Raw genomic sequence first — 19656 nt, forward strand, 5'->3', positions numbered from 1 at the left:
CACATTGTCAGTAAGACAAGTCCTGAAACAAAGTATGCCATCCTTATTCACAAATATGGTCTGGCCAAAACCATGCAATAAATGCTACACATAGTTTTTTGGTGAAGTGCAAATGCAAAAGCAGCTCCCTGCCAAAAGGATTTTCCACCTCAGACTACTTCAAATGCTACAGCAGCAATAAAATTAACCAATATAAAACCATGTAAATTGTTTTTGAAAGTTTATTCATCCTCTGAAGTAGGAGCTGTGCACAATACTTGCTTGCAAAGTATCCAGAGGAGAACACAGGAAGCAGACTAGCTCACTCCAACTCTGATGTCTCCTAGAGCTCAGCTGGGGAGACTGGAACAGATACAGGCAGGAGCATGGGTGGCAGGCACCACTCTTTCCTTCCCTCCGCTGTAAGACATGAAAGCAGGCAACTGTGAAGAACAAGACATGGAGTAACTCCAAGGCAAGATGCAGGTCATTTTCAGTGAATACTTCCTTACTCCTTCCCTCTCTCAATAAGCTATCAGAAGAGACATCTCACTATGAGTTTAGTTGCAGAGGTGTATTTCAATTTCTTTTATGAAATGTGATTGCTTACTGCCCGTCTTGTAGCTGAAATGGTTTCCAATTTTAAAGAAACAGCTGTGGGTTTTTTGCCCATAGAAGCTGACAAAAGATAGATAACGAGATGAAAAGTATTCTCACGATCCTGTTTTTCCTTTTTCCAAGAAGCCTAGTAGACAAAAGTTAATCTGAGAAGAATATTCTGCACTTCATGTAAAAGGTCTACAGGACATCATATTCATAGGTTAAGTGGTGGGTTAGCAGCTGTGGCATCAGCCTTAAGCAGGGTCTAATTGTACTTGCCATGTTAATGGTGAGTACCATGGAGAAGAACAGTAATGGGTAAGATCTGGGCATGGTTAAGTGCAAAGTGCCTTTTTCTAAATACAGCATTCAGAAGAAAGGTTGTTACAAGGACATAATTCCTTTAACTGTAAATACAGATAATTATTTAGGAATAAATTTTTATGCAAAAAGATAGAGTTCGCTCCCTTGGCTTCACTCAGGAGTGCTGGTTTCCCAGTCTTGCGTGGCCAAAGTGATCCCCTGTTTCTCTTTTTAGGTGACTGATGAAAGGCTGCTGACGATGGGACCACAGAGTTGCACCTTGGACCCATCAGGAGCCATTTGACGCCCGAGAGCTCAGCTCCCATGGTGTTTTGGTCTTATCTCGGGGACTGAAGAATAAACAATGGATGGGCTTCTGCCACCTTTTTTTCCAATGTGTGACTTTTTGGCCTCATTTTAATTAATTTGGTTTGCTTCCTTCAGGAGCTGTTTGAAACCAAGGAAAAGAAGTGAGATAGAGACCACCTACTGCATCTCATTCTCCTCTTATGTAAGCCTGTTAAAAACAGTAATAGCCCCATTAAAGTGAATAGATTTGTATCAGAATAAAAACAGTGTGAGCAGCAAGAGAATTGGCTGCTTTGGGTATAAATTCATGAAAGTCATTTGAAGGCTCTCTGGGAGCATAATTAGAAACATGAAGTCCTGGGATGTCTTCCCTCCTTTTTAGTCCAAAACTACTTTTAAGAGCAGTTGTCAGCTTGAAGAATGGTTATTAAAAGAGAAACAACCCCAGACAGTTTGAGGAACAATGTAGCCTACAAGTTTCTCTGCAAAATGGTATGGTTTGCGCTTCCCCCCCACCCCTCCCCGCCCCCCAGTGCATGATGGCTGGGCAAAAGATCTGTTTAATCAACAGGGAACAAGACATAGGCCGATTCTGGAAGGCAAAGAGATGTCAAAAGAGTGAAGGGGAAGCAGCCCTTTAATCTCATGGTAATTTCATTCAAAGTGAAAGATACCTTTGCTTTTTGGAGCAATGCTACCTGCAAAATTTTCAGATGGAGGTATGCTTTTAAAGTTCACACAATCCCTTTAAGCACTGGCAATACTTAAGAGTACATGAGAGAGCCTGGCAAGAGCGTGTTCCCATTACATTATCTAGGGACAATAAATCAAGCATAAAGAGGAAACCTAATTCATCCAAGACATTATTTTCAAAGGCTTTTCTGCCTTGATAAATAATGTTTGCCTTTTAGAAGAGCAATAGGGAGGGAAGCACAATAAGCAGGTACTGGTTGTGTATTAAGTCACTGAAGGGTGCCCAGGCAGCAGAGCGATGGACACACTGAAAGCTATTAAAAAATAGCTGAGATTGATATTTTTCCATTTCTGAAAGCAAACTTTTCCTTCCCCTTCTCCCATAGAGCTTACACAGTCGTATGTAAGTGGACCTGACCTCCTTTTGGTGCTCTCTCCAAGGGTAATATGTATCTTCTCTGTTTCCTATCCTAGAAAGGTTACTGTTGATGTTTTAGAGAAAAGCTCTTTAGTTGCAGGATTTTTTTTCTACCTTTAATTCCAAGGTTTCTCAGGGTCCTGGAGATGGGGTATTTGGCTTTCAGGAACCTGGACCCATTTCGTCCTCCTGCACATCGCATAAATGCTACAGCTATGTGCTTTCAACTCTTGCCAGTGATTATGTATGACTTGCATCAAGTTTTGATAGTTCGTATAATGAGCATGGAGCATGGCTACAGCATCACCACTTAGGAGCCGCTCTTGGCTTGTGACCTCCTAGGAACCCCTGTGGCCCATAATCAGTCACAAAGATGTAAATCATGTGTTATGCCAGCCATATCAGACAATATAGAACGGGAAAAAAATACAAGAAGAGAAGAGGGGAAAGAGTGTTGGAACTGGAAGCAATTACTGCTTTTACCACAAAAAGCTATAATAAACTGTCTGTCCCTAGTTTGCAGGAAGAAATTATGGCACAAGGCACTTGGAAGTCTCTTCTGTGGCTGTTAGTTACTTCTGCCATCCTGCAGCTTCTCAGCATGATCACCCATTCACATTCTTCTTGGAAAATGACTACAAAATTTATGTATGAATCTTTGAAGATTTATGGATACAAACTGTGCCTCTTTCCCTTGTATAGTAGTCCCTCTGGCATTTGAATGACATGAAGTCTTTGGGGACAGTAGTGTTTGTTTCAGTCCCATCAAAGGCTAACCTCCAAGGAATGAAAAACTAAATATATGAAATGCCAGTGCAGTCAGCTCCTTCACCCAAAACTAAAGGAGACATAAGGCAGCAGTCTAAACCGGAGACACAGGGATCCCACAACACCCAGTGCACAGGTGGGACAGTGGAACTGCCTGCAGCAGCTGCTCATACACCATTTCAGGGCATGGAGGCATATAAGATACATGATGGCAGTGTGTGCCCACAGCTCACCACCAAGGCAATGAGGGGACAGCCTGGAAAGATGGTGGGAATTCATTCTGGGTTCCTGCATGATAAAACCAGCTTCATAATCTCACGGACATGGCAGGGAGCAAACACAGTGGAGAGTGGTCAGAGCAGAGCTGCACACACTGCAGGTTTTCAATGACAGTGACTCAAGTGGGTGAACCAGTGAACAAGGGCTTAAAAAATTAGTTTAATGTTTTTCAAATGTTTGGTGATGTACAGTGTCCCAGAGATGTGCAGCAGTGTCAGGAGTAAAGGTGAGAAGCAGAGGAAGTGTAAAGCTGTCCTTAGCTTGGAAGTGAAAAAGTTACACTGAATTAGGAAATCAGCACTGACTGAATGGCTTTGGCACCCCCTCAAGTCCAACAAAATGTCAAGAGGCTGTCCAGACTGCGGCACAAGGATGGAGGCCCAGGGGTCTGGGGGTACTGGAGGTGGGGCCAGGACCATAGGAGAACCAAAAGGGCCCTGGGGGGCAGAGCTTTGCTGGGGCACAGCGCTCAGATGCAGACCCCCTTGTGCCTGGCAGCCCCCAGCTGCAGCAGAGTGAGGAGCTGAGCACGGGCACCCCTGTGTCATGAGTGGGAGCTGCCTGCTCTCCCAGGAGGAGCGGGTGGAAACCCTGGGCTTTGATGTCTGTCTCCAGCTGATAAATAGGGTAGTGTAACTGAAGGAAACAGTTAGTCAGAGAGGAAAGCCAAAGGAAATAATGACTCATGACTTGGCAACTGAGAAAGTGCCATCCGAGCCCTTTGTTTCCCTGAAGAACTGGTCACAGTGGTGCAAATGTGAGCTCCTTTTCCCTGGCTCCTCCTGCCTCCCCGGGATCTGCAGCCTGGTGTGAGAGGCACCACCAGAAAGCTGGGAGGGCTTTTCCTCTCTAAGAAGAATACAGTTGGGTGAAACATAGGCACAGTGCCTCTCTGAATCATCTTCCACTCTCCAAGTGTATTACAGGCTGTTATTGTTTGCTATGACCTGTGGTGATTTCAGATTTACTATTATTTCTAGCAAGACAGAAATTAATCCCAGACTCTGGTTACCTGGACAGGGTGATCTGGTGTTGTCTTTGGACTAGCACCAGACTATATTCCTATGTGAAGTCTAACAAAATACTTTTTCCTGAATGTACTAATACACCACAGAGTTTGTTGATCTCAGGAAACAGACACAGGATAAACTGTCCCAAAGACGGTGCGTGAAGTTAAACCCCCTCCAAAAGCATACTCATCTCCCCATGGTAGCAGCAGCAGCACTCTGGGAAGAGTCACAAACTGCACCAAAGTCAATTGGTATCACAAATGTCACTGCTCTTTAATGCGGACAGTCTTCAGTGCCAAATATTTTTAACTTCAGAAAAAGATATTCTTAGTGTAACTATAATTTTTTTTTTACTTTTTCTATAATTGAGGTGAATTAAGTGTAATTGGAAGCATCTGCTTCTATTTTGGCTCTCAGTATAGCGTGGTATTCTGCATCTCCTGGAAGACACTCTCCTTCTTCAACTCCCACGAGATCCAGCTAAAAATAGTCAATCTAAATCACACTCTCAGGCAAAAGTGATCTTCAGCTCCCAGAATTTGCCCCTCCATGCTAAACAATGTCTACTAGCATTCTTGTCCTGGTAGGATCAGGATGGGAGGTGCTCCATGTGCCCCAAGAGGGTGCAGGGGAGAAGCCCCATTTCATCTGAGCAGCACAGGCTGCCACCAGTGCCTTGCCTGGGGAGCAGTTGCAGTCAATGGTTAGCAAAGCTGTGACACCAGGGAAAGGTGTGTGGGCCTGGCACAAGGCAGCAGTGTCCTGACAACACTCCAAACTCCCCCAGCACCACAACTATTGCTGTAACTGCAGCCAGGGCAGTGACCAGCTCAGGCCCCTAAACATCTTCCCAAGTGCCCAGAGGAACGTCACCTTCTGCTTAACAAAGGCAAACTTGTTCTGGTTTGATCTTTGAGCCATCCCCACTGTGTGGAAGAGCCACCTCTCACACCCTGAGCATCAGCCTGGGGTCACGTCCCCTCTGTCACAGGGGAGCTCCTCTTGCCCCATGCAACCGCAGTCATGTTCCTCAGGCAGGTAACAACATGCACTCATAGTTACTCATCCTTGGGACAAATATTCTAGTATCGTTTTTCCTCATTTTTGAGCTAAGTATAGGCTAAAGACACCTGGAAAATCTTGGGAGAGAAAACAGAGGAAACTTGAACAAAAGAATTTGTATAGATGGCTTGGCACAACTGCAGAAAGTTGTGCGAGTGTTTGTTTTGTAGTCAGAAAGCATTTATTATGAGGTCAATACATTTACCAAATAGTAACATTTTGCTAGGGAGAGCTTGCTTCATGCCAGTTTGACTTTTCTTTAAATTTAAACTCTTTAAATTCAGCCACTGCATGCTGGATCCCCCAGCCTCGGCACTTGAGCCTTTGCCACACAGCCATTCACCGGGCACTCCACCGTGTCTGCAAGCTGTGTGCCTTGTGCTGTGCACAGCACAGCCTTAAACACGCTGTTAGAGGGTGTCTGTGGGAAGCCTCTGGCTGAACGGGGTTTAGGGTCAGGACTAAAATCTGGCTCCGTGATTACTAGCTCATACAAACAGTAATGTCACAGGAACATTTTAATATGCTTACATCTGTGCTTATATTTGGTGTTATCCATTTACAAGTAAGTGCACATCTTGGGAATGTGTATCAGTTCTCAGTTAATCCTGTAGTTTTCAATACAATACCAAACAATACTCTATATTATGCAATATGATTAATCCAAGGCTTATTTAGTTTAAAATTTATCATAATAGAACAAACACCTATTAACATGTAATTATGCTTGTGATACAATTTTCCTGGGAAGGCTTACAACCCTCAGAACATGACTTTTAGTTGACTTTATATTCACAGGTAGGAAGTATATGACTGAGTCAAGATTGAGAATGCATGGAGAAATAAAGATGAATAACCTCCTGAGTATGCTGCAGTTACATTAAACCAATGATTGGAAACTAAGAAAATTCAATTAAACCTAAAAACTAAAAAGAAATTTGTGAAGAAAGTCAAAGTGTTTACTCAGATTTCTTTGTCTTATCCAACACTAATGCCATTGGTCCTCGCTTGTGCAAAGTAAGATTCCCAAATAAATTTCTTTCAGAATGTGCTGCAGGTATGAAACACTTAAACCCCAAAATACCCAAGTTGCAAAATGGCAACACCTGATCTAAAAGATTATGACAGCCTAAATACTAAGGGCATTTTTTTTCTTCCTAGTGGGAACAAAACAGCTTTACTAGTCTGTCTGTCTTGCTCTGTTCAGGCCGTGGCTCCCCGTCTGCGAAGGCTGGCGAGAGGGCCCGGGCCAGGCTGGCCAGGCCTCAGGCCTCAGACCCCAGGAGAGTGTGGGAGCCAGGCCAAGGGGCTGAGGGCTGAGAGGCCAGGGGGGCTGAGGGGGCAAGGGGCCCAGGGGGCTGAGTGAGCCAAGGGCCCGCGGGGCTGCAGCTCCCTTGCTGCTGGGCTACAGTGGCCAGAGCCCTCCACGCAGGGAACCCGTCAACCTTCCTTCCCTCCCTCCAGGCCCCTGGGGAGCACACACAGTGTTTCCTACAGGCTGCATTTAGAAATCAGAGGGGAGAAAGGCTGGGAAACTTCTGGTTAAGGCTTCTGAATAAACACAGGGATGCGAGATAGGGAGTGGCATTATTTTAACATTTGCTTCCTGTGAGAAGCAGCAGAAATTCTCCCCCATCACCACGGCACTGCACAGCTCCCCGTGCCGTGGCAGTGCTGCTGTGCAGGGCCAAGCTGCCCCCATCCCAGTGCACCAGTTCCTGACCGGCCCGTGGGTCGTTTCAGGCCATCTCTGATCTGTTTGCTCTGCTGGGAGCGCAGGGGCTGTCGAGGCCATGGCAGGAGGGTGCTCCAGAGACCCGTCCTCACCCTCAGCCGCAAGTTGTGCTGGTGCTGACATGACAGGTCAGTCAGCCACCCTTCTCCACTCGCTCTAGATAAACTCCCTTTCCCTCTGCTCGCCTCATCCTGAGGCTGCCCCGGGGTGCCTCATCCAAGCACACATGGAGCCGCTGGACGACTCCCACTCCTCCTGCAACACCCCAGGTGCGTCCCACCCGTGCCCACCCACAGCCAGGGCTCTGCTTCCCGGCCCCTATGGCAGCTGCTGTAAAGGCAGAGAGGTGCAAAGAGCAACCTTCCCTCCTCCTCTGACGTGGGGCTGAGGAAGTGCAGCCTCTGGGCTGTACCAGGCAGTGGCACAAGCCTTTCGAGTGCCTGTGGAGGAGTTCAGGGACACTTTCCTCCTGTCCTTGGCAGCAACGTGTTGTGTACATGGGCTATGGAGCCACACCAAGTGGGGCACATGTCCAGCCCCACAAACGCAAGCACCGATCTAGAGAGAGGCAGTTTTACAAAATTATGTCTCGAGTGACATTGGCTCTCCCCAGCTCTGCACTGCCTGTGGAAACCTGACCTGCTGAGCAGCTCAAGGACTTAAAAGGGGGAGAAGCGTGATTACCTTCCTGCCCCCAAAGTCCCTCTGAAACTGCTGTGGAGATCACCAAATGCTCCTGCCTACCCAGACACAGTTGTCTCTCGACTCACATCCATCTTGTATTCGTAAGGGCTATAAATACATCTTGTATTCTATACAAATAAGGCATGCACTGAAAATGTTTATGCATTGCATCCACTCGCACAGTCCTCTGGATTCTGGATTCCAGCCTTGACAACAGTAAAAACTATCATTATTCTGTCACATGGACAGGAGGAAATTCTAGTGTGAAAGTTAGTTTATCTTTTAGGGAGTTTGAAGAAATTTCACTTCTGCAACAACTGCAGCACTGGCAGTCAAACCTGGCCCTTTAAGGAAATGTCCTCTAAAAGAAGGCAAAGTTTATTGGGTTTTATGCTGTTGGACTTCTAGACTGTTCAAAACTCTCCCAGGAATCCTTTTAATATTTCCATCAAATTGAAATATGAGTTATGTAATTATAATTAGAGCACCATACTCTTGATAACATTCACTTCATTTCTTTGAAGACTATTTACTTCCTAACTTGTACCTAGATGAAATCTTAAAAAAACCTCAAAGTTTCCCTCTCCCCGGTCTGTGTTAAAGCACAAACCAAACAGCTAAATGCTCAAAACTTATTAAAGCAGTTCTTGATATAGCAGTGTTTTCACAGAGCTGTTTCTGCAGTAACCACAACCTGATGGGAAGGTTTGCACAGGGCATTTCCTCATTAAGTATCAGTGGCACTCTTCTGGCAAGAGGACCTAAAACCCCTGAGGACTTGTGGCATTATTCTCTCTTTCTTTAAAAGCAGGACACATGAAATTTGGCAAGGGCAGGATGTAGCAGCCCTCTTATACCTCAGCTGCCTTGCCTGGATAAGTCACAAATGTCTTAAAAATGGAAAACCTACACCCCCACCAAACAGAAGCCACAAACACATATGGCAGTGCTCAACAAGGCAGTGCTGGCACCTGTGCTGGCCGTGCCCCGACCGTGGGCTGGGGTCCCAAGGCAGCTGGCTGCACCATGGGAACACTGCCTGGTCCCACCCGTGGCCATGGGGGCTACCAGCCAGGAGCTGGTGGGGCAGGATGGGGGTGGGGGGGCAGTGAAGACAGAGCACCTGAGCCAGGCTTCTCCTGGTGTTGCAGGACACGCTAGGTGGTAATGGGCATAAACAAGCAGGAGGGAGAGCGTTTATAAAGAAAAACTTGTTCCCCATGAGGACAATCAAGCGGAGCTGCTCAGCTCAGAGGGGTTATGCAGTTTCCAGCCTTGACAGCTTCCAGGTCTGATCAGATAAAGATACCCCACAGCTGACCTGGCTTGGAGCAGGAGCCTGAGTTGCCAGTCTCCTGAGGTCCCTTCCCACCCGGATTGCCCTGTGATCCTAGTATTGATCCAGTGTCAGTTGAGGTGTCGATGGCACAACTTGACTTGGAGTTTTTCTGTCTTGTCATTTGTGGTCTTACTACAAGATGTAAGGTGTTGGTGTTGTAATTAATGGCACAGCATGCACTGCCATGCACTCTGGCTGTCAGCACCAGGGAAAGAAACTTTTAAGTCACAACCTTAAAGCAGTCTAAAAACCCAGAAGTCAAAGGGCATTTTAAAACAAGCACTAAAAAAAGGGTAGCATTGTGAATTGTAAGCAGCTTTACATGGTCTTTGAGGATCTGGCTGAATTGATGCCACGATTGTGTCACCTCATTGTGTAATGGCTGGTGGCTCCTGGAAAAGAGAGGTTTGTGGCACTGAGATGTCCTGAGGTGTCTTAGATAACTCAGAGACATGAAATAAATGCCTAAGGACTCTGGTCTTTTCTGTTTCTGTTTCATTTTGTAGAATTTGTAGTAGAAATTACACAGGTTAAGCTTTTTATGCTGAGGTTTGACATCTGTTAGAGTCCAATAAAAGCATCAAGTAATTTCCCTTGCTTCCCTTTGATTTTAGCACTCTTGGTACTAGTTTGTGCTGCCACCTTTAATTATTAAGCAGCAATATCCTTAGTGTAAACCTCAGAATTTAAACTCTGCAGACTACTGGGAAGGACAGATTTTATGTTATTGTAGAGAAGTTCACATATGTTTTCATCCTTCACAGAAGAGAGGTGATGTGACTGAATATGATGAGCCCTTTGGACACCATCTCAAAATTTCTGCATCTCATGCATTCAGCCCACATCTGTGTTTGGCTGCTGTCCCACCTTTGTGAAATGCGCCTCTTTGCAGCTGTACTGGCTGCTGAAGGTCAGTGAAGGTCAGTCTGTTACATATTCACGTGCCTTTCCTAGACAGGCATGCTTGTTTCAGCTCTTGCCCCTCCCTGTTTTCCTCTCCTGGCTTCACATGTCTGGTTGGGATAGCAGAAATGGCCCTCCTCTAAGCTGGCGTCTTGGCTACTGGCAACTGCCCTCAGGACCTTCAGTGAGTCAGCTCCTGCGCTCTCCTCCAGTGTACTTAGATGGGTGGGAGACACTGCTGCCAGTCCACAGAGCACATGCCAGCCCAGGCTGCAGGGAGGGGGTTTCGAGACAGGTCGAAAACAATCTGTATGTGCAGTTAAATAAAACCACAGGTTTATGCCTAAGGAATGCCAGCATCCTTCCAACAGGTGTGGGGAGAGGGTGCTTGCAGCCAGACTCTTGGCTGGCACAGATAGAGCAGACCTTTTTCTTCGGCACCTGCGGTTATTGGATCCTGCAGCAATGCACCATACATCCTCCAGACTTGCCCTGGTAGCTTAGTGCTGCTTGCTGAAAATGGAGCCTCCTTCCCCTTTCCTTGCACATGCCATCAAACTGGAACACAGACAGGTTTGCCTGGTCCTCCCAGTGCCAGGAACTATCCCTTGGCCAAAGACCCATTGGCATGGAAGGACTTGATGCCAAACTCTGCCAAACACATCCTCCTCAGAGGGTACCCTGGGCTCCACTGCCCATCCTCAGAGCACACTGGCCAGCAGCCATATTGTGGATTTAAAATTAAAATGTTTAACTATGCTAATTACTCTGAAGTTTTGTAATAATTTTTATCCTGAACGCTTTTGTCCTCACTTCACACATGTTCAGAAGGCTTCTACATATCTTTGCCAATAGCTACAATATTCAATCAAAACAACCCCTCATATGTAAACAAAATATGAACTAAATGTAACCCGCCAATATAAGCCAGTAGGGTTATGAAGCCTGCTGGGACTGAGCTGGGACCTGCGCGGTGCCAGAGCCCTTGCTTCGGTCCCCATCTCCTGTCCTTTTCCAACCAACCAGGATCAGCATGATAAATGTATTCTTAACCTTTGCAAGTGAGGGCACTGGTATTTGCATTTCAAAGCTGGAACCAATACCATCCTCAGAGAAAGGATGAAATAGAGGAGAAGTATGACAATTTGGGATATAAATATTTTTGAAATCATGTGATATCAAATGAAAAGATTGTTAACTTCCTGCTAGCTTGCTTGAAGCTGCGTAATATTATTATGGGTGAAATTATTAAAGCTCAGATAGTATGTGTCACCCGAAGATAAGAGAGTCCTGCTCAGAGTGCTTCAGAAAAGCAAGGCAGTTTTCTGCCAGCTGCAGAAAGCAGGCGAAACCCCAGGCACAGTCACAGGACGTGCCTGCAGCCCTACCACCAGTCTGGTAGCACCAAACCCGGGGTTTATGTGGCTGGGACAGGGCTTGAACATGGGGATTCCTCACCGACCTCTGCCGCCACTCCCAAACACACTACAGCATCCTCCCAGGCACCCCCAAACAAGTAAATCCCAAGCCACCATCTAAGAAAGGGGTGTTGTGGGCTGGTACCAAACCTGTGCAGATTAGTGCAGATTATCACAATGTCTGCTGCATGGCTGGTCTTGGCAACGCACACCTCCAGCCTCTGCCTGCATCCATGGGCGCCCAGCGAGCCTTGCTCCAAGGTGGTTGATTTTCTGTATCGAGTTTACAGGTTGGCTTGAAGCTCAAAACCTATTTCCTGAAAAATCCCAAAAAGGAGACTGAAATTTTACATTAAAATCTAATAAAGTTAAAAAAGCAAGGGAACAGATATTTTAACAAGGAGCCATTTCTGATGGTTACTAGATAAGATGTAAAAAAATTGTTTCATCCTGACTTGACCTAAATGGAGTGGAAAATTACCATGACTACATTTATCTGAAATCATAAAGTGTGTTCTGATTAGACCATGATAAAAAGGATGGTATAAATTGATCCAAAGATAAAGAAAGGGCAGGGAAAATGAGATTAAGAAAAGAAGCAGATGCTAAAAAGGAAGGATAATACAGCAAGTCTCTGAAGCTGTATTAAAAATAGCTGTAGGAACTGGAACATAAATAGTTCGGTGCTTCACTTTCTGCTCATTGGGCTGCAGCTCGGACGCAATACTTGGGAGTCCAAATTATCACCTTGTTAATCCCAAGACCTTCTGCAGACTGCTAAATGAGAAGTAGGTCTAGAGCAGGCAGTTCCCCTGGCCCGAGGACTGTGTCCAGGCTGGCAGGTGCAGACTGGGGCTGAGTGTGACAGGAGTAGCGTCTGCCACCCCCGCACCCAGGGCCCTCCTGGCAGGAAAGACCTCCTGCCTCCCCTCCTTGGTGAAACCTGCTTCTGGTTAATACGCTTAGTCCCTATCAAATGACATTGAAATTTGTCAAAAGATTAGAAAACTAGTACAATGGATCTGGAAAAAAAACAAACCAAAAAGAGCAATTGGCTGAACCTCACTTCCTAAGAGATATGGCACTTGCTTCTGGCAGAACCTTTGATGGTCATGGAAACAAATTTTTCTCTGATAAAAATTGTCTTTCAATTTCCTAGAAACAAATTAAAAAAAGTGAAATAAACAATTATATTTTTTTAACCCCGACTGAGCTGCATAACTGGCTGTCTGAGGACTTGGTGTTTGCAGCACCACTATGATAGTGAACAGGGAGGAAACCCACAAGCCACGAGGTCACAGGAGGCTCATGAGGATCTTGAGCTGTTGCCTGTGCCAGAGGGGCTCTGTGGCCCCCGTTGACTGCATGGGAGTTCCCACACCTTGCCCCACTGCAGCAGACCCTGAGGGAGCCCCTTCTTGCAATGGGGGCTCCAGACTCCACATCAGCACTTGAGGGTCTTGCTGACGGATGTAAATGTGAACATAAAACAGCAATCACAATGTGCTTCATGAACCACACTCCCCACCATTCTCTGAGGGATCAACCCCACCTGAGGAACCAGGAACCAATACTTGCAATAATTTGCTCTTAAAATCACCTCTCCCAGGAAGCGCATTTTTGATAGACTGGAAATGCCACTGCTACTTGTTAAATATAGATCAGAAAATCAGAAATGGATAAAGGACTTATACAACCTTCCTTTTCAGCTGGCTTTTTTTCTCTTCATCCAAATGACTGGAATATCCAGCCTCTCTCTAGAGCAGGAAAGCAGTTTATTTATCTAATCCCTTATGACTCTGATCTCAATCGGTTTTATCTAAGTGCAACACTGAAATCCTCAACGTCCTGTGAATACATGCCCACAGAGCACTCTCTCCCAGACCTTTCATGGATGGCCAAGTGCAGCTGGTTAGTTTAGATAAGGCTCAGCAAACAGTGTATTTGGAAAACTGTCTACTCCTTCCATTTAGTATAAACTTCCTTTTCCACTCTCTGTTTATGTTAACATAGACATATGTAAATCCTTCCACCAGATTTCCTTTAAGGAGAAAGTCAAGGCACTCGGTAAGAGGAAGCCCCATTCCACCATGCAATTTGGGTGGTGTTGGCAAGGAGGGGCTCCCTGGTATACCCTGCTTATGGCCCTGTGGTGTCACTGGCATCACGACCGGCTGTTTTCATACAGGACTCTGCAAAAGACTTTGGGCTTTTCGTCAGTTTGAGAAAAAGCCTGGTATGCACATCTGTCTCCTTCCTGCTCTGGTGGGTGCCACAAGTCCACAGGAACTTTTTTCCTCTCATTGGAGAACTTTCTGCAATGTAATTAACCAGTCAAAGATAATTTAATTTCCCTGGATTTGGTATTGTTTTAATTAACGTCCAGCTAGTCAGCTGTCCCTCAGGTCATCTGTATTCTCCTCTCTGCAGCTGTGGGTATTTTGTCCTCAAAAGGGGAATGCTGTGCAACATCCAGCTGCAGCTCCCTTTGCTGCCAGGCTGGCCTGGCTCTCCATGGCTGGGGCTCCCCCGGACTGGGGCTCCCTGAAGCTGGGGCTTCCCCAGGGCCGGCTGGGGACCTGCCTGAGAGGCTGGCTGGAGTGCTGCAGCACAGCCAACCCACAGGAAGGCCCGTGGTTATCTGTGGGGTCTGTTTTGGGCTGTGTCAGCACCCCAGCTGATGTGGAGGGATGGTGTGGGAAGGCTCTGGGGCAAGAGGCCAGCGTCAGAGCTGGCGTGGTAGCCCTGAGCCATCAGCAGCTTCCCCCATTTTGCTCTCCTCCAAGAGACCTGGCGAAAGGGTTTCAAAGGGATGCTGTTTGGAAAAAGATGTCGAGTGCTGGTCAGCATCCCTGGGGACTGACCAGCCCTCTATTTCCAGAGCCCCGTGGGTTTCTTTTCCTTCCATCCTCTGGTGGCCTTGAATATGACCAGCAAGGATGGAAACCACTGGCCCCTCCTGTCTGTGCTCATCCCAGCCCCACTGGTGGTCACCCTCTTGTTACCAGGGCACTAAAACCTGATCTAGAAACTGCCCCAAATGCCATGAGGGTGTGGTACAAAGCAAAAAAGATGGTGCCATTTCTCTGATACATACTGCTAACATGGATCCTATAGTAAAAGATGGAACACAGAACAAGCTCAGTTGTAAATAAGAAAAAATACATAATAAAAGGAGTAGTATGTATGCAAAATTAGCAGCAGCGGAGAGAAGAAAGGCTGAGCTCAGTGCACCAGTAAATGCAGAAAGAGAAAGGGCAGCCCTGACAGGTAGGTATGCGGGAGAAAAGGCCACTCAGCTGCAAGTCAATGCCATCTCAGAAAATAATTTACGAAAAGAATTCTTCAAATAAGATTGTTATCACTGTGACTGTATTAAACAACACTGTAATGCCGCAACTTTCTTTTATTCTTTAAGAATGCCCAAGCCACTGAAACATTCAAGAGTTGTGTGCTTAGACTGATCCTTTCAATCACTATTGGTGTAAAGTTACTCTTGTATTACAGTCTCTAGACATAGAAATCACACCAGAAGGTTTTCATAGTTACAAAGGGCATTTATCCTATATTTTTATGTCCCATATTCACCAGCCAGAGACGGCTATGAGGGCTGCAGAAGCACACTGCAATACAAAAAGTGAGATAGTTAGCATGATAGCATAACAGCAAACTTTACAAGCCAATGCTTATGAACATGTCGCTAGCTGTGCCATAACAAATTTTGATTCCCTCTTCAAGTGCAGAAATTCAGCATCACTTTTTAGTTCCAGCCTTACATTAAATAGTGGCTTTATTGAGGCACAGAAAGAAACAGATGCTAAATTTAGGAGCACACTGTGAGAGGGTTCACTTATTTCTTACACAGTTGCTGGCTAAATAAACAAAGCAAGTGTTTTTTTATTACTGTGGGAGCAAATTTATCTCTGCTGATCAGCAGGAGGAGGAAACACGGGATGATGACAATAAAGCTGTCAGTCTTCCCTGCCCAAGACATTGAGTCTGGGGTCCTAAGCTCAGCTTGATGGAAAAGAGCTTTGCACTGTCCCCGGGAGGTGATCCAAGGGAGGCAGAGTGTGCCTTGCTCCCTGCAGCTTTGCAGCTCAGCCATCAGCCCTCACCAGAGGAACTCAATCTCTTGGGAGCTGGTGGGTCCAAGACCAACAGAAACTGCAAAACCAAATCCAACTAGTCTCCAGTCTATGCTAATGTCTATTCTCATTCATGTAAGTCTGCCATTGCTGCCATGGTGACCAACTTAAAAATTAATTATATAACGACATTAAAGACACATTTAAATAGGAAAGTTCAACCCACAGTTCTGGCAAAAAAGATTCAAGTATTCCTAGATCACATCCCTCCTACTTTCCCCTTGAGTCCTTCAGATACTATGACTTAACTGATTTCTTCCCTGCAGTTACTTCTATGCTGATGTTGACAAATAAAATTAGTCTTCCACTGGTTTGTTTTTTTGTTTTTTTCCTTCCCTGACTCATATAAAACAGATATTCTTTAAAAATTTTAGTTCTCACTACAGAAAAGCTCTGTCACTCTTTCTGGTAATCAATCTTGTTGCTGACAGACCTAGCAGTTATGGTTTTGCATAGCACTGACCCAAACTGTTCCATCCTTCTTGGCTGTATCACCATTTCTTGTGCGCGTCGGGCAGCACAATCGCTGGCATCAGCTGCTGCCCCATAGGCTGTGGCTGCTTCCAGGGACTCGGCACCACTGGGCTCCTGCCTGGCTGGAGGCTTTGCATTACCTTGGAGAAATCAGGCCTGCCCCTTTTGCCCAAGGTCCATGTCGCTGTGAGCACTAACACAGTCCTCGTGTAGCATATGAGGTTTGGGGTTTAAGCTGCCAGCTTCAGAAAAATGAAGGGCCAAACCAAGTGCCTGGCAGAGCACAGGCACACTGTAACACATCTCGGGCTTTTGCATTTTATTCACTGGCATTTTTCCACAGGAGATACGCGCAAGTATCAAAAAATATACCACTGTAACCACAATGCTTGTCATGGCTGTGGCAGGGAAGACAAGGGAAGTTTACAGAGACTGACTTGCTCCTTAATCCAACTGCCAGTCCCCTTTTCCAAGAAGAAAGGTGGGTAATTTAGGTATGCTTGTTTTCCTGTTGCAACCGTTTTCTAAGTAGATGGGGCTTCTCTGTCTCTATGGAGTCAACTCCACACCTGCTGTGACTGAGCTCTTCTGCTTTCTCTTCTCTCTCTCCTCATGTATGCTTTTATCTGTGTCTAATTGTGCTTTCTGTGACCTCTCATCACATGCTGCCTTTGATGTTGGCGCTGTCATGGAGATTATTTTTATGCTCTTTTCTGCAATTACTTTACTATTGACTCATGTTGTCTCTTTTTTCTGTGTGTGTGTTATTTTTTTTTAATGCATAAACACATATCCACCCTTACCTCAATTCCTTTCTATTCAGCCAAGTGTTCTTCTAGAAGGCAGCCAACTGATGGGGACAGGCAAAAGGGAATTTAACTGTGCCTGACTATCAGGGAATTTGGCTTTTCAGAACATCCAACGAAGTAAATGTAAAACAAAACTTATGTTGCAGTGAAAGTGTGCCTCTTGGAAAGGATTTGTTGAGGGAAGGACTCACCCCTGGGATGCAGCCCTGTGCTTTCCCACCATACAAGTTCATTTGTTTTGGCACCAGCACTCTGTAAGGGTTGGTTTACATGCCTCCACATCCAGCCGCTGTTGATCTGCTGTAGTATTTTCGTTCAAAGAGCTGCTGGGAATGAGTCCTAAAAAAACCTTGCGGAGATGCCTTCATTAGTTCTGCTGAAAAGGATGCTACAAAAAAAGTTGTGTGGCAGATGCCTTTCCCCAGGAGCAACCTGTGGTGACTGGTGGGACATGGCTGATGCTACAGCTCTGTAGCCTTATTTCAGAGACAAACCAGCCCTCCCACGATTTATTGCTCAGGGACCTCTTTTCAGAATTGTCAGTGTTTGCTAACAACAAATAACAAAGGAAGCAAACAAAAAACAAAATCAAGAAGAATCAGCATACTTAGAGAAAGAAGATAACTTCTCTATAGATGTCGCTTGCTAGTTAAACCTGCAATGATAACTGTTGTATTTCACACATAGCACTTTTGAAGACAGGAGCTAAAACTACTGACAAGTAGTAAATTTGCACAGGCATTTATTCGCAACTACCTGTGTAATGGTTTAATCTGCTCTTCCAACACAGCCTTTCTGGGAAAGGAACAAAACAGACAGAGAAAAATTGCAAAAGGTGCAAGAAGATAACAGCGGATGGTAGAGAGCAGGAAAAATGCTGTTCAGATTAGCACTTGATCAGGATTTTCAAGACAGACATACCACTGGATTTCTAAAGATCACTGCTCCACCACCTTTCACACAGAAGGCATCCCAGGTTCTGTTTTGTAGTTATAAGAGGAAACATTTCACTTTGCAAATCACTGACATGCCTCAATTAGAAGTCTCCTTTAACGATCAGCCTGTTCAAGGAAGAGCAAGGCCTAATCCTGATTAATTTGGCAGGCTCTTAAATGGAGTGGTATGGATGGAGATGTCAAGAAGAGAGGACTGATGTAGGTGACAGGTGTGGGCATTGATTGCAGACGTTTGGAGCAGAGATCCTGTCAGGATGGAAAGCACCAGGTGACCTGTAAGGGCTGAGTGTGAGCATCCTTTCAGCTTTTGGGTGAGAAACAGCTGGGTTCCCAGGAAAGCAGATGTTTGGTGGACAGAAAGATTTGGGATAAGCAAGCCAAACCTGGTGTGGTTTTGTTGGCTTAGCGAACTTATGAAACTGGAAGAGGGCAAAATGACTGTGCAAAATATAAGCACAGCCCAGTATCAAAGAAATAAGAAGTATTGGCTTGAAGTAAAGAAAAGCCTGAAACTCAATTTGGTACATGCTGGTGGAGACAGGTTGGCTCTTGGAGAGCCTGGAGACAGGGCTGCATCCCAAACTATGGTCCCAAAACCAGGGAAGAGCAGCGCCAGGAGCTCACCTTCAGAAAAACATCACCCCCTCTCTATGGAGGGAGCAGAGCAGCTCGTGCAGCAGAAAGAAAACCTCTGGCAAGCTCGAGCAGGGTTACCGAAAACAGGTTGTGAAAGATAATATCAGATAGCTGCTCAGCTTCATGTTCAAAACAAGGCTGTGGTCTAATCCATTTTCCTTCAGGCAGCCGAGTGCGTGGGCAGCTGTTGGGGAGGCTGGTGAATGCCTGGCGGGGTATTGCCCACAGCTGCGCAGGCAGGAGTGGGACTGTGCCCTCCTTTGTCTATAGCATCCACGGCTATTGCATCTCTTGCATTCATCTGGGAGATAAAAATGAATCTCGAGTGCTCATTTAAAACCTTTTACAAATATCATGCTGACATGCAAATGAGAGAATGTGACAAAACAATGTGTGACACCCAGCTTGCTCCTCTTCTTTGAAAAACTCAGATGTTTTCTTGTCACAAAGCTGCTCATTTTTTCCTCTTAACATAAACAGCATAATAAGATTAAAACAGTTTTCTCTGACAAAATGCTATGTGTTGATGTTTAAGCAAAATTAACATTTTGTAAAGAAAAAGAAAGGGAAAGGAAGCCATTGACAAATTCTGTGAGCAAAGAAATTGTTGTTTTATTTTCTGAACAAACTAATTTCACTTTTCATGGATGTCAACCCAGATACAAAGCAGTGTCCAGGGGTACTGAAAAGGGAAATGATTAACAAAATGAGCAAGCATTCTCCCTTTGGGTATGTGAGTCAAGAGACAAGAGATTTTTGGTGATGTGTTGCTAATTACTTGGGCTCCTCAAATCTTGTGCCTTCACACAGCTTCAAAAAAGGCAGGTAAACATCCTACACCTCTCCCTACAATTACACTGTGTAAATCATTCACCCCAAATAAACTGTAGTAATCATGTGTGTTATCATGCTTGTCAGTAGTCTTGCTGATTCAAATGGGACTGGTAGGGTGGTCAAATATCAGTGTGAATTTTAGATTCAGTATAGGAACCGTGGATGTTAAAAGCAAATTATTCCCTATATCTCCAGCCAACTGATGTTCAGATTGATGGTATTTGATTTTTTTTTTATCTTCAGACATTATTGTTCTTTTTCAACCACAGGAAGCCTCAAGGAATTTAGCTAGAAAAAAA

General features: G+C 45.3%; 1 long non-coding RNA gene across 2 annotated transcripts; it reads right to left on the reverse strand.

Moving 5' to 3' along the window:
- Nucleotides 1–250: 250 nt before the first annotated feature.
- LOC106112431 (uncharacterized) lies at nucleotides 251–13284 on the reverse strand. 2 transcript variants are annotated; one of them, XR_001226670.2, is made up of 3 exons: nucleotides 13198–13284; nucleotides 11651–11817; nucleotides 251–399 (listed from the first exon to the last, which is right to left on the reverse strand). It is a non-coding gene; the product is annotated as an uncharacterized LOC106112431 (long non-coding RNA). The 2 variants fall into 2 exon arrangements; XR_001226671.2 differs by having other exon boundaries at nucleotides 251–422.
- Between the last annotated feature and the right edge of the window lie 6372 nt (nucleotides 13285–19656).

This window comes from Falco peregrinus, chromosome 1, assembly GCF_023634155.1.
Source record: "Falco peregrinus isolate bFalPer1 chromosome 1, bFalPer1.pri, whole genome shotgun sequence".
NCBI lineage: Eukaryota > Metazoa > Chordata > Aves > Falconiformes > Falconidae > Falco > Falco peregrinus.